Genomic DNA, 13845 nt, shown 5'->3' on the forward strand with positions numbered 1-13845 from the left:
GGATGCCTATTTTCCATTTTGCAGTCCCTTGTCTCCCTCTTGTGGCCTCCTGGAGGCAACTAGCTGTGCAAAAAAAAGACAGCCTGGCGGCCGGCTGTTGCAGTGTTGCCCTCTCAGGCAACACTGAGTGACTGACTGAGCCTCACCGTCTTATATAAAGTTCAGACGGAACTTTGCACGTGTCATAGTGGAGCCCTCAGGATTCCAGAGCCAGCTTTCTGACATCATAATGGGGCCTCAGAGATAAAAGCCTGGGCCCAGGCAGTGTTGGTCAGTGCTGCTCAGCAGGCAGCACTGGACTGGACTGGATTACAGCTGATACAAGGTGTGAAGGAACAAGGGGTGGCTGTGGGCATGCACTTGCTGCCGCTGCCAGTGTTTATCTGCATGGCAGCAGGGCATTTGGGCGTTGCCAGGAAGGCGTTTTTATGTAGATTCCTCCTCTTTCAGCACTGCATTGTGGTGCAAGCAAAAGAAGCAAATCCTGTCTGGCTTCCTCTCCGGCCTTTATTCACCTCCCGTGTAGCTGTGAGTGTGTGAGCCTGCAGGGCCCCATGGAATTGCCTAGAAGCAGGCTGAATCGCTGCAAGGGCTGAACAGCAGTATCGGGCAGGCTCGGGCAACGCGCGGCCCGTTCGGGTTATCGCTTCTCGGCCTTTTGGCTAAGATCAAGTGTAGTATCTGTTCTTATCAGTTTAATATCTGATACGTCCCCTATCTGGGGACCATATATTAAATGGATTTTTAGAACAGGGAGATGGAAATAGAGCTTGCTCTGTCCACTCCACGCATTGACCTGGTATTGCAGTATTTCCAGGACCGGTGCACCCTTTCCTTATGTGTTGACTAAAAGCAGATTCCAAAAGTGTTTTTTGTCTTTGCTATTGTTTCTGTCTTTCTGAAGGGATCTCCCCTTTTAATCCCATTATTTCAACACCTGTTGGACAATGCATGAGTGATAATGAGCTCATTGATTAAATGCAATTAATGAATAGATTGCCACCTCTTGTTGTGTGTCGTCTGTGTTTCTGTGTTTCCGGCATTTCACATTGGAACACCTCATTCACCTTCCTTGTCTTCTCTCCGCCCTCCCTTTTAGGTAAGTTAAAGAGCTGCACCTGAGCCAGCCACTGATTGATTGATTGATTGATTGATTGATTGATTGATTGATTGATTGATTGATTGATGCAGCACAACAGTCAAATAGTGGAGTGGAGTAGGGGAACAGCAAACAGCCAATAAAGCAGCCCGCCCGCTCGCCTGCCCGCCACAATGGACCTACCTGTGTACACTAGATGGATGTGATGGAATGTACTGTCGTCCCTACATTTCAAGAAGAAGTAAGAATTGCAGTTGCAACAAAGCCTTGCTTGCCTACAAAGAGAGCAGCAATTTGGATTTGTTACTATGTTACCTAGAAGAATAACAAACTGTGCAAGGATGGAGGTTGTAGGAGCAAGGAGAAGTTGTCTGTAAAGTTGGTGGATGCCTATTTTCCATTTTGCAGTCCCTTGTCTCCCTCTTGTGGCCTCCTGGAGGCAACTAGCTGTGCAAAAAAAAGACAGCCTGGCGGCCGGCTGTTGCAGTGTTGCCCTCTCAGGCAACACTGAGTGACTGACTGAGCCTCACCGTCTTATATAAAGTTCAGACGGAACTTTGCACGTGTCATAGTGGAGCCCTCAGGATTCCAGAGCCAGCTTTCTGACATCATAATGGGGCCTCAGAGATAAAAGCCTGGGCCCAGGCAGTGTTGGTCAGTGCTGCTCAGCAGGCAGCACTGGACTGGACTGGATTACAGCTGATACAAGGTGTGAAGGAACAAGGGGTGGCTGTGGGCATGCACTTGCTGCCGCTGCCAGTGTTTATCTGCATGGCAGCAGGGCATTTGGGCGTTGCCAGGAAGGCGTTTTTATGTAGATTCCTCCTCTTTCAGCACTGCATTGTGGTGCAAGCAAAAGAAGCAAATCCTGTCTGGCTTCCTCTCCGGCCTTTATTCACCTCCCGTGTAGCTGTGAGTGTGTGAGCCTGCAGGGCCCCATGGAATTGCCTAGAAGTAGGCTGAATCGCTGCAAGGGCTGAACAGCAGTATCGGGCAGGCTCGGGCAACGCGCGGCCCGTTCGGGTTATCGCTTCTCGGCCTTTTGGCTAAGATCAAGTGTAGTATCTGTTCTTATCAGTTTAATATCTGATACGTCCCCTATCTGGGGACCATATATTAAATGGATTTTTAGAACAGGGAGATGGAAATAGAGCTTGCTCTGTCCACTCCACGCATTGACCTGGTATTGCAGTATTTCCAGGACCGGTGCACCCTTTCCTTATGTGTTGACTAAAAGCAGATTCCAAAAGTGTTTTTTGTCTTTGCTATTGTTTCTGTCTTTCTGAAGGGATCTCCCCTTTTAATCCCATTATTTCAACACCTGTTGGACAATGCATGAGTGATAATGAGCTCATTGATTAAATGCAATTAATGAATAGATTGCCACCTCTTGTTGTGTGTCGTCTGTGTTTCTGTGTTTCCGGCATTTCACATTGGAACACCTCATTCACCTTCCTTGTCTTCTCTCCGCCCTCCCTTTTAGGTAAGTTAAAGAGCTGCACCTGAGCCAGCCACTGATTGATTGATTGATTGATTGATTGATTGATTGATTGATGCAGCACAACAGTCAAATAGTGGAGTGGAGTAGGGGAACAGCAAACAGCCAATAAAGCAGCCCGCCCGCTCGCCTGCCCGCCACAATGGACCTACCTGTGTACACTAGATGGATGTGATGGAATGTACTGTCGTCCCTACATTTCAAGAAGAAGTAAGAATTGCAGTTGCAACAAAGCCTTGCTTGCCTACAAAGAGAGCAGCAATTTGGATTTGTTACTATGTTACCTAGAAGAATAACAAACTGTGCAAGGATGGAGGTTGTAGGAGCAAGGAGAAGTTGTCTGTAAAGTTGGTGGATGCCTATTTTCCATTTTGCAGTCCCTTGTCTCCCTCTTGTGGCCTCCTGGAGGCAACTAGCTGTGCAAAAAAAAGACAGCCTGGCGGCCGGCTGTTGCAGTGTTGCCCTCTCAGGCAACACTGAGTGACTGACTGAGCCTCACCGTCTTATATAAAGTTCAGACGGAACTTTGCACGTGTCATAGTGGAGCCCTCAGGATTCCAGAGCCAGCTTTCTGACATCATAATGGGGCCTCAGAGATAAAAGCCTGGGCCCAGGCAGTGTTGGTCAGTGCTGCTCAGCAGGCAGCACTGGACTGGACTGGATTACAGCTGATACAAGGTGTGAAGGAACAAGGGGTGGCTGTGGGCATGCACTTGCTGCCGCTGCCAGTGTTTATCTGCATGGCAGCAGGGCATTTGGGCGTTGCCAGGAAGGCGTTTTTATGTAGATTCCTCCTCTTTCAGCACTGCATTGTGGTGCAAGCAAAAGAAGCAAATCCTGTCTGGCTTCCTCTCCGGCCTTTATTCACCTCCCGTGTAGCTGTGAGTGTGTGAGCCTGCAGGGCCCCATGGAATTGCCTAGATGTAGGCTGAATCGCTGCAAGGGCTGAACAGCAGTATCGGGCAGGCTCGGGCAACGCGCGGCCCGTTCGGGTTATCGCTTCTCGGCCTTTTGGCTAAGATCAAGTGTAGTATCTGTTCTTATCAGTTTAATATCTGATACGTCCCCTATCTGGGGACCATATATTAAATGGATTTTTAGAACAGGGAGATGGAAATAGAGCTTGCTCTGTCCACTCCACGCATTGACCTGGTATTGCAGTATTTCCAGGACCGGTGCACCCTTTCCTTATGTGTTGACTAAAAGCAGATTCCAAAAGTGTTTTTTGTCTTTGCTATTGTTTCTGTCTTTCTGAAGGGATCTCCCCTTTTAATCCCATTATTTCAACACCTGTTGGACAATGCATGAGTGATAATGAGCTCATTGATTAAATGCAATTAATGAATAGATTGCCACCTCTTGTTGTGTGTCGTCTGTGTTTCTGTGTTTCCGGCATTTCACATTGGAACACCTCATTCACCTTCCTTGTCTTCTCTCCGCCCTCCCTTTTAGGTAAGTTAAAGAGCTGCACCTGAGCCAGCCACTGATTGATTGATTGATTGATTGATTGATTGATTGATTGATTGATTGATTGATGCAGCACAACAGTCAAATAGTGGAGTGGAGTAGGGGAACAGCAAACAGCCAATAAAGCAGCCCGCCCGCTCGCCTGCCCGCCACAATGGACCTACCTGTGTACACTAGATGGATGTGATGGAATGTACTGTCGTCCCTACATTTCAAGAAGAAGTAAGAATTGCAGTTGCAACAAAGCCTTGCTTGCCTACAAAGAGAGCAGCAATTTGGATTTGTTACTATGTTACCTAGAAGAATAACAAACTGTGCAAGGATGGAGGTTGTAGGAGCAAGGAGAAGTTGTCTGTAAAGTTGGTGGATGCCTATTTTCCATTTTGCAGTCCCTTGTCTCCCTCTTGTGGCCTCCTGGAGGCAACTAGCTGTGCAAAAAAAAGACAGCCTGGCGGCCGGCTGTTGCAGTGTTGCCCTCTCAGGCAACACTGAGTGACTGACTGAGCCTCACCGTCTTATATAAAGTTCAGACGGAACTTTGCACGTGTCATAGTGGAGCCCTCAGGATTCCAGAGCCAGCTTTCTGACATCATAATGGGGCCTCAGAGATAAAAGCCTGGGCCCAGGCAGTGTTGGTCAGTGCTGCTCAGCAGGCAGCACTGGACTGGACTGGATTACAGCTGATACAAGGTGTGAAGGAACAAGGGGTGGCTGTGGGCATGCACTTGCTGCCGCTGCCAGTGTTTATCTGCATGGCAGCAGGGCATTTGGGCGTTGCCAGGAAGGCGTTTTTATGTAGATTCCTCCTCTTTCAGCACTGCATTGTGGTGCAAGCAAAAGAAGCAAATCCTGTCTGGCTTCCTCTCCGGCCTTTATTCACCTCCCGTGTAGCTGTGAGTGTGTGAGCCTGCAGGGCCCCATGGAATTGCCTAGAAGTAGGCTGAATCGCTGCAAGGGCTGAACAGCAGTATCGGGCAGGCTCGGGCAACGCGCGGCCCGTTCGGGTTATCGCTTCTCGGCCTTTTGGCTAAGATCAAGTGTAGTATCTGTTCTTATCAGTTTAATATCTGATACGTCCCCTATCTGGGGACCATATATTAAATGGATTTTTAGAACAGGGAGATGGAAATAGAGCTTGCTCTGTCCACTCCACGCATTGACCTGGTATTGCAGTATTTCCAGGACCGGTGCACCCTTTCCTTATGTGTTGACTAAAAGCAGATTCCAAAAGTGTTTTTTGTCTTTGCTATTGTTTCTGTCTTTCTGAAGGGATCTCCCCTTTTAATCCCATTATTTCAACACCTGTTGGACAATGCATGAGTGATAATGAGCTCATTGATTAAATGCAATTAATGAATAGATTGCCACCTCTTGTTGTGTGTCGTCTGTGTTTCTGTGTTTCCGGCATTTCACATTGGAACACCTCATTCACCTTCCTTGTCTTCTCTCTGCCCTCCCTTTTAGGTAAGTTAAAGAGCTGCACCTGAGCCAGCCACTGATTGATTGATTGATTGATTGATTGATTGATTGATTGATTGATTGATTGATTGATGCAGCACAACAGTCAAATAGTGGAGTGGAGTAGGGGAACAGCAAACAGCCAATAAAGCAGCCCGCCCGCTCGCCTGCCCGCCACAATGGACCTACCTGTGTACACTAGATGGATGTGATGGAATGTACTGTCGTCCCTACATTTCAAGAAGAAGTAAGAATTGCAGTTGCAACAAAGCCTTGCTTGCCTACAAAGAGAGCAGCAATTTGGATTTGTTACTATGTTACCTAGAAGAATAACAAACTGTGCAAGGATGGAGGTTGTAGGAGCAAGGAGAAGTTGTCTGTAAAGTTGGTGGATGCCTATTTTCCATTTTGCAGTCCCTTGTCTCCCTCTTGTGGCCTCCTGGAGGCAACTAGCTGTGCAAAAAAAAGACAGCCTGGCGGCCGGCTGTTGCAGTGTTGCCCTCTCAGGCAACACTGAGTGACTGACTGAGCCTCACCGTCTTATATAAAGTTCAGACGGAACTTTGCACGTGTCATAGTGGAGCCCTCAGGATTCCAGAGCCAGCTTTCTGACATCATAATGGGGCCTCAGAGATAAAAGCCTGGGCCCAGGCAGTGTTGGTCAGTGCTGCTCAGCAGGCAGCACTGGACTGGACTGGATTACAGCTGATACAAGGTGTGAAGGAACAAGGGGTGGCTGTGGGCATGCACTTGCTGCCGCTGCCAGTGTTTATCTGCATGGCAGCAGGGCATTTGGGCGTTGCCAGGAAGGCGTTTTTATGTAGATTCCTCCTCTTTCAGCACTGCATTGTGGTGCAAGCAAAAGAAGCAAATCCTGTCTGGCTTCCTCTCCGGCCTTTATTCACCTCCCGTGTAGCTGTGAGTGTGTGAGCCTGCAGGGCCCCATGGAATTGCCTAGAAGTAGGCTGAATCGCTGCAAGGGCTGAACAGCAGTATCGGGCAGGCTCGGGCAACGCGCGGCCCGTTCGGGTTATCGCTTCTCGGCCTTTTGGCTAAGATCAAGTGTAGTATCTGTTCTTATCAGTTTAATATCTGATACGTCCCCTATCTGGGGACCATATATTAAATGGATTTTTAGAACAGGGAGATGGAAATAGAGCTTGCTCTGTCCACTCCACGCATTGACCTGGTATTGCAGTATTTCCAGGACCGGTGCACCCTTTCCTTATGTGTTGACTAAAAGCAGATTCCAAAAGTGTTTTTTGTCTTTGCTATTGTTTCTGTCTTTCTGAAGGGATCTCCCCTTTTAATCCCATTATTTCAACACCTGTTGGACAATGCATGAGTGATAATGAGCTCATTGATTAAATGCAATTAATGAATAGATTGCCACCTCTTGTTGTGTGTCGTCTGTGTTTCTGTGTTTCCGGCATTTCACATTGGAACACCTCATTCACCTTCCTTGTCTTCTCTCCGCCCTCCCTTTTAGGTAAGTTAAAGAGCTGCACCTGAGCCAGCCACTTGATTGATTGATTGATTGATTGATTGATTGATTGATTGATTGATGCAGCACAACAGTCAAATAGTGGAGTGGAGTAGGGGAACAGCAAACAGCCAATAAAGCAGCCCGCCCGCTCGCCTGCCCGCCACAATGGATCTACCTGTGTACACTAGATGGATGTGATGGAATGTACTGTCGTCCCTACATTTCAAGAAGAAGTAAGAATTGCAGTTGCAACAAAGCCTTGCTTGCCTACAAAGAGAGCAGCAATTTGGATTTGTTACTATGTTACCTAGAAGAATAACAAACTGTGCAAGGATGGAGGTTGTAGGAGCAAGGAGAAGTTGTCTGTAAAGTTGGTGGATGCCTATTTTCCATTTTGCAGTCCCTTGTCTCCCTCTTGTGGCTTCCTGGAGGCAACTAGCTGTGCAAAAAAAAGACAGCCTGGCGGCCGGCTGTTGCAGTGTTGCCCTCTCAGGCAACACTGAGTGACTGACTGAGCCTCACCGTCTTATATAAAGTTCAGACGGAACTTTGCACGTGTCATAGTGGAGCCCTCAGGATTCCAGAGCCAGCTTTCTGACATCATAATGGGGCCTCAGAGATAAAAGCCTGGGCCCAGGCAGTGTTGGTCAGTGCTGCTCAGCAGGCAGCACTGGACTGGACTGGATTACAGCTGATACAAGGTGTGAAGGAACAAGGGGTGGCTGTGGGCATGCACTTGCTGCCGCTGCCAGTGTTTATCTGCATGGCAGCAGGGCATTTGGGCGTTGCCAGGAAGGCGTTTTTATGTAGATTCCTCCTCTTTCAGCACTGCATTGTGGTGCAAGCAAAAGAAGCAAATCCTGTCTGGCTTCCTCTCCGGCCTTTATTCACCTCCCGTGTAGCTGTGAGTGTGTGAGCCTGCAGGGCCCCATGGAATTGCCTAGAAGTAGGCTGAATCGCTGCAAGGGCTGAACAGCAGTATCGGGCAGGCTCGGGCAACGCGCGGCCCGTTCGGGTTATCGCTTCTCGGCCTTTTGGCTAAGATCAAGTGTAGTATCTGTTCTTATCAGTTTAATATCTGATACGTCCCCTATCTGGGGACCATATATTAAATGGATTTTTAGAACAGGGAGATGGAAATAGAGCTTGCTCTGTCCACTCCACGCATTGACCTGGTATTGCAGTATTTCCAGGACCGGTGCACCCTTTCCTTATGTGTTGACTAAAAGCAGATTCCAAAAGTGTTTTTTGTCTTTGCTATTGTTTCTGTCTTTCTGAAGGGATCTCCCCTTTTAATCCCATTATTTCAACACCTGTTGGACAATGCATGAGTGATAATGAGCTCATTGATTAAATGCAATTAATGAATAGATTGCCACCTCTTGTTGTGTGTCGTCTGTGTTTCTGTGTTTCCGGCATTTCACATTGGAACACCTCATTCACCTTCCTTGTCTTCTCTCCGCCCTCCCTTTTAGGTAAGTTAAAGAGCTGCACCTGAGCCAGCCACTGATTGATTGATTGATTGATTAATTGATTGATTGATTGATTGATTGATGCAGCACAACAGTCAAATAGTGGAGTGGAGTAGGGGAACAGCAAACAGCCAATAAAGCAGCCCGCCCGCTCGCCTGCCCGCCACAATGGACCTACCTGTGTACACTAGATGGATGTGATGGAATGTACTGTCGTCCCTACATTTCAAGAAGAAGTAAGAATTGCAGTTGCAACAAAGCCTTGCTTGCCTACAAAGAGAGCAGCAATTTGGATTTGTTACTATGTTACCTAGAAGAATAACAAACTGTGCAAGGATGGAGGTTGTAGGAGCAAGGAGAAGTTGTCTGTAAAGTTGGTGGATGCCTATTTTCCATTTTGCAGTCCCTTGTCTCCCTCTTGTGGCCTCCTGGAGGCAACTAGCTGTGCAAAAAAAAGACAGCCTGGCGGCCGGCTGTTGCAGTGTTGCCCTCTCAGGCAACACTGAGTGACTGACTGAGCCTCACCGTCTTATATAAAGTTCAGACGGAACTTTGCACGTGTCATAGTGGAGCCCTCAGGATTCCAGAGCCAGCTTTCTGACATCATAATGGGGCCTCAGAGATAAAAGCCTGGGCCCAGGCAGTGTTGGTCAGTGCTGCTCAGCAGGCAGCACTGGACTGGACTGGATTACAGCTGATACAAGGTGTGAAGGAACAAGGGGTGGCTGTGGGCATGCACTTGCTGCCGCTGCCAGTGTTTATCTGCATGGCAGCAGGGCATTTGGGCGTTGCCAGGAAGGCGTTTTTATGTAGATTCCTCCTCTTTCAGCACTGCATTGTGGTGCAAGCAAAAGAAGCAAATCCTGTCTGGCTTCCTCTCCGGCCTTTATTCACCTCCCGTGTAGCTGTGAGTGTGTGAGCCTGCAGGGCCCCATGGAATTGCCTAGAAGTAGGCTGAATCGCTGCAAGGGCTGAACAGCAGTATCGGGCAGGCTCGGGCAACGCGCGGCCCGTTCGGGTTATCGCTTCTCGGCCTTTTGGCTAAGATCAAGTGTAGTATCTGTTCTTATCAGTTTAATATCTGATACGTCCCCTATCTGGGGACCATATATTAAATGGATTTTTAGAACAGGGAGATGGAAATAGAGCTTGCTCTGTCCACTCCACGCATTGACCTGGTATTGCAGTATTTCCAGGACCGGTGCACCCTTTCCTTATGTGTTGACTAAAAGCAGATTCCAAAAGTGTTTTTTGTCTTTGCTATTGTTTCTGTCTTTCTGAAGGGATCTCCCCTTTTAATCCCATTATTTCAACACCTGTTGGACAATGCATGAGTGATAATGAGCTCATTGATTAAATGCAATTAATGAATAGATTGCCACCTCTTGTTGTGTGTCGTCTGTGTTTCTGTGTTTCCGGCATTTCACATTGGAACACCTCATTCACCTTCCTTGTCTTCTCTCCGCCCTCCCTTTTAGGTAAGTTAAAGAGCTGCACCTGAGCCAGCCACTGATTGATTGATTGATTGATTGATTGATTGATTGATTGATTGATTGATTGATGCAGCACAACAGTCAAATAGTGGAGTGGAGTAGGGGAACAGCAAACAGCCAATAAAGCAGCCCGCCCGCTCGCCTGCCCGCCACAATGGACCTACCTGTGTACACTAGATGGATGTGATGGAATGTACTGTCGTCCCTACATTTCAAGAAGAAGTAAGAATTGCAGTTGCAACAAAGCCTTGCTTGCCTACAAAGAGAGCAGCAATTTGGATTTGTTACTATGTTACCTAGAAGAATAACAAACTGTGCAAGGATGGAGGTTGTAGGAGCAAGGAGAAGTTGTCTGTAAAGTTGGTGGATGCCTATTTTCCATTTTGCAGTCCCTTGTCTCCCTCTTGTGGCCTCCTGGAGGCAACTAGCTGTGCAAAAAAAAGACAGCCTGGCGGCCGGCTGTTGCAGTGTTGCCCTCTCAGGCAACACTGAGTGACTGACTGAGCCTCACCGTCTTATATAAAGTTCAGACGGAACTTTGCACGTGTCATAGTGGAGCCCTCAGGATTCCAGAGCCAGCTTTCTGACATCATAATGGGGCCTCAGAGATAAAAGCCTGGGCCCAGGCAGTGTTGGTCAGTGCTGCTCAGCAGGCAGCACTGGACTGGACTGGATTACAGCTGATACAAGGTGTGAAGGAACAAGGGGTGGCTGTGGGCATGCACTTGCTGCCGCTGCCAGTGTTTATCTGCATGGCAGCAGGGCATTTGGGCGTTGCCAGGAAGGCATTTTTATGTAGATTCCTCCTCTTTCAGCACTGCATTGTGGTGCAAGCAAAAGAAGCAAATCCTGTCTGGCTTCCTCTCCGGCCTTTATTCACCTCCCGTGTAGCTGTGAGTGTGTGAGCCTGCAGGGCCCCATGGAATTGCCTAGAAGTAGGCTGAATCGCTGCAAGGGCTGAACAGCAGTATCGGGCAGGCTCGGGCAACGCGCGGCCCGTTCGGGTTATCGCTTCTCGGCCTTTTGGCTAAGATCAAGTGTAGTATCTGTTCTTATCAGTTTAATATCTGATACGTCCCCTATCTGGGGACCATATATTAAATGGATTTTTAGAACAGGGAGATGGAAATAGAGCTTGCTCTGTCCACTCCACGCATTGACCTGGTATTGCAGTATTTCCAGGACCGGTGCACCCTTTCCTTATGTGTTGACTAAAAGCAGATTCCAAAAGTGTTTTTTGTCTTTGCTATTGTTTCTGTCTTTCTGAAGGGATCTCCCCTTTTAATCCCATTATTTCAACACCTGTTGGACAATGCATGAGTGATAATGAGCTCATTGATTAAATGCAATTAATGAATAGATTGCCACCTCTTGTTGTGTGTCGTCTGTGTTTCTGTGTTTCCGGCATTTCACATTGGAACACCTCATTCACCTTCCTTGTCTTCTCTCCGCCCTCCCTTTTAGGTAAGTTAAAGAGCTGCACCTGAGCCAGCCACTGATTGATTGATTGATTGATTGATTGATTGATTGATTGATGCAGCACAACAGTCAAATAGTGGAGTGGAGTAGGGGAACAGCAAACAGCCAATAAAGCAGCCCGCCCGCTCGCCTGCCCGCCACAATGGACCTACCTGTGTACACTAGATGGATGTGATGGAATGTACTGTCGTCCCTACATTTCAAGAAGAAGTAAGAATTGCAGTTGCAACAAAGCCTTGCTTGCCTACAAAGAGAGCAGCAATTTGGATTTGTTACTATGTTACCTAGAAGAATAACAAACTGTGCAAGGATGGAGGTTGTAGGAGCAAGGAGAAGTTGTCTGTAAAGTTGGTGGATGCCTATTTTCCATTTTGCAGTCCCTTGTCTCCCTCTTGTGGCCTCCTGGAGGCAACTAGCTGTGCAAAAAAAAGACAGCCTGGCGGCCGGCTGTTGCAGTGTTGCCCTCTCAGGCAACACTGAGTGACTGACTGAGCCTCACCGTCTTATATAAAGTTCAGACGGAACTTTGCACATGTCATAGTGGAGCCCTCAGGATTCCAGAGCCAGCTTTCTGACATCATAATGGGGCCTCAGAGATAAAAGCCTGGGCCCAGGCAGTGTTGGTCAGTGCTGCTCAGCAGGCAGCACTGGACTGGACTGGATTACAGCTGATACAAGGTGTGAAGGAACAAGGGGTGGCTGTGGGCATGCACTTGCTGCCGCTGCCAGTGTTTATCTGCATGGCAGCAGGGCATTTGGGCGTTGCCAGGAAGGCGTTTTTATGTAGATTCCTCCTCTTTCAGCACTGCATTGTGGTGCAAGCAAAAGAAGCAAATCCTGTCTGGCTTCCTCTCCGGCCTTTATTCACCTCCCGTGTAGCTGTGAGTGTGTGAGCCTGCAGGGCCCCATGGAATTGCCTAGAAGTAGGCTGAATCGCTGCAAGGGCTGAACAGCAGTATCGGGCAGGCTCGGGCAACGCGCGGCCCGTTCGGGTTATCGCTTCTCGGCCTTTTGGCTAAGATCAAGTGTAGTATCTGTTCTTATCAGTTTAATATCTGATACGTCCCCTATCTGGGGACCATATATTAAATGGATTTTTAGAACAGGGAGATGGAAATAGAGCTTGCTCTGTCCACTCCACGCATTGACCTGGTATTGCAGTATTTCCAGGACCGGTGCACCCTTTCCTTATGTGTTGACTAAAAGCAGATTCCAAAAGTGTTTTTTGTCTTTGCTATTGTTTCTGTCTTTCTGAAGGGATCTCCCCTTTTAATCCCATTATTTCAACACCTGTTGGACAATGCATGAGTGATAATGAGCTCATTGATTAAATGCAATTAATGAATAGATTGCCACCTCTTGTTGTGTGTCGTCTGTGTTTCTGTGTTTCCGGCATTTCACATTGGAACACCTCATTCACCTTCCTTGTCTTCTCTCCGCCCTCCCTTTTAGGTAAGTTAAAGAGCTGCACCTGAGCCAGCCACTGATTGATTGATTGATTGATTGATTGATTGATTGATTGATTGATTGATTGATTGATTGATGCAGCACAACAGTCAAATAGTGGAGTGGAGTAGGGGAACAGCAAACAGCCAATAAAGCAGCCCGCCCGCTCGCCTGCCCGCCACAATGGACCTACCTGTGTACACTAGATGGATGTGATGGAATGTACTGTCGTCCCTACATTTCAAGAAGAAGTAAGAATTGCAGTTGCAACAAAGCCTTGCTTGCCTACAAAGAGAGCAGCAATTTGGATTTGTTACTATGTTACCTAGAAGAATAACAAACTGTGCAAGGATGGAGGTTGTAGGAGCAAGGAGAAGTTGTCTGTAAAGTTGGTGGATGCCTATTTTCCATTTTGCAGTCCCTTGTCTCCCTCTTGTGGCCTCCTGGAGGCAACTAGCTGTGCAAAAAAAAGACAGCCTGGCGGCCGGCTGTTGCAGTGTTGCCCTCTCAGGCAACACTGAGTGACTGACTGAGCCTCACCGTCTTATATAAAGTTCAGACGGAACTTTGCACGTGTCATAGTGGAGCCCTCAGGATTCCAGAGCCAGCTTTCTGACATCATAATGGGGCCTCAGAGATAAAAGCCTGGGCCCAGGCAGTGTTGGTCAGTGCTGCTCAGCAGGCAGCACTGGACTGGACTGGATTACAGCTGATACAAGGTGTGAAGGAACAAGGGGTGGCTGTGGGCATGCACTTGCTGCCGCTGCCAGTGTTTATCTGCATGGCAGCAGGGCATTTGGGCGTTGCCAGGAAGGCGTTTTTATGTAGAGTCCTCCTCTTTCAGCACTGCATTGTGGTGCAAGCAAAAGAAGCAAATCCTGTCTGGCTTCCTCTCCGGCCTTTATTCACCTCCCGTGTAGCTGTGAGTGTGTGAGCCTGCAGGGCCC

The 13845-nt window shown here is 48.0% G+C and overlaps 9 non-coding genes across 9 annotated transcripts; all 9 read left to right on the top strand.

The window, feature by feature from the left end:
* Nucleotides 1-642: 642 nt before the first annotated feature.
* Nucleotides 643-833, top strand: LOC142684409 (U2 spliceosomal RNA). Its single transcript, XR_012854036.1, has one exon. It is a non-coding gene; the product is annotated as a U2 spliceosomal RNA (small nuclear RNA).
* A 1292-nt stretch (nucleotides 834-2125) lies between these two features.
* LOC142684410 (U2 spliceosomal RNA) lies at nucleotides 2126-2316 on the top strand. Its single transcript, XR_012854037.1, has one exon. It is a non-coding gene; the product is annotated as a U2 spliceosomal RNA (small nuclear RNA).
* Nucleotides 2317-3592: 1276 nt separating this feature from the next.
* On the top strand, nucleotides 3593-3783 carry LOC142684411 (U2 spliceosomal RNA). Its single transcript, XR_012854038.1, has one exon. It is a non-coding gene; the product is annotated as a U2 spliceosomal RNA (small nuclear RNA).
* A 1288-nt stretch (nucleotides 3784-5071) lies between these two features.
* LOC142684413 (U2 spliceosomal RNA) lies at nucleotides 5072-5262 on the top strand. Its single transcript, XR_012854039.1, has one exon. It is a non-coding gene; the product is annotated as a U2 spliceosomal RNA (small nuclear RNA).
* A 1292-nt stretch (nucleotides 5263-6554) lies between these two features.
* Nucleotides 6555-6745, top strand: LOC142684415 (U2 spliceosomal RNA). The gene has a single exon (XR_012854041.1). It is a non-coding gene; the product is annotated as a U2 spliceosomal RNA (small nuclear RNA).
* Nucleotides 6746-8026: 1281 nt separating this feature from the next.
* On the top strand, nucleotides 8027-8217 carry LOC142684416 (U2 spliceosomal RNA). The gene has a single exon (XR_012854042.1). It is a non-coding gene; the product is annotated as a U2 spliceosomal RNA (small nuclear RNA).
* A 1284-nt stretch (nucleotides 8218-9501) lies between these two features.
* On the top strand, nucleotides 9502-9692 carry LOC142684417 (U2 spliceosomal RNA). Its single transcript, XR_012854043.1, has one exon. It is a non-coding gene; the product is annotated as a U2 spliceosomal RNA (small nuclear RNA).
* Nucleotides 9693-10980: 1288 nt separating this feature from the next.
* On the top strand, nucleotides 10981-11171 carry LOC142684418 (U2 spliceosomal RNA). The gene has a single exon (XR_012854044.1). It is a non-coding gene; the product is annotated as a U2 spliceosomal RNA (small nuclear RNA).
* Nucleotides 11172-12447: 1276 nt separating this feature from the next.
* Nucleotides 12448-12638, top strand: LOC142684419 (U2 spliceosomal RNA). The gene has a single exon (XR_012854045.1). It is a non-coding gene; the product is annotated as a U2 spliceosomal RNA (small nuclear RNA).
* The last annotated feature ends 1207 nt before the right edge of the window (nucleotides 12639-13845 follow it).

The sequence above is a fragment of the Rhinoderma darwinii genome (genome assembly GCF_050947455.1).
Source record: "Rhinoderma darwinii isolate aRhiDar2 chromosome 5 unlocalized genomic scaffold, aRhiDar2.hap1 SUPER_5_unloc_10, whole genome shotgun sequence".
Lineage (NCBI taxonomy): Eukaryota > Metazoa > Chordata > Amphibia > Anura > Rhinodermatidae > Rhinoderma > Rhinoderma darwinii.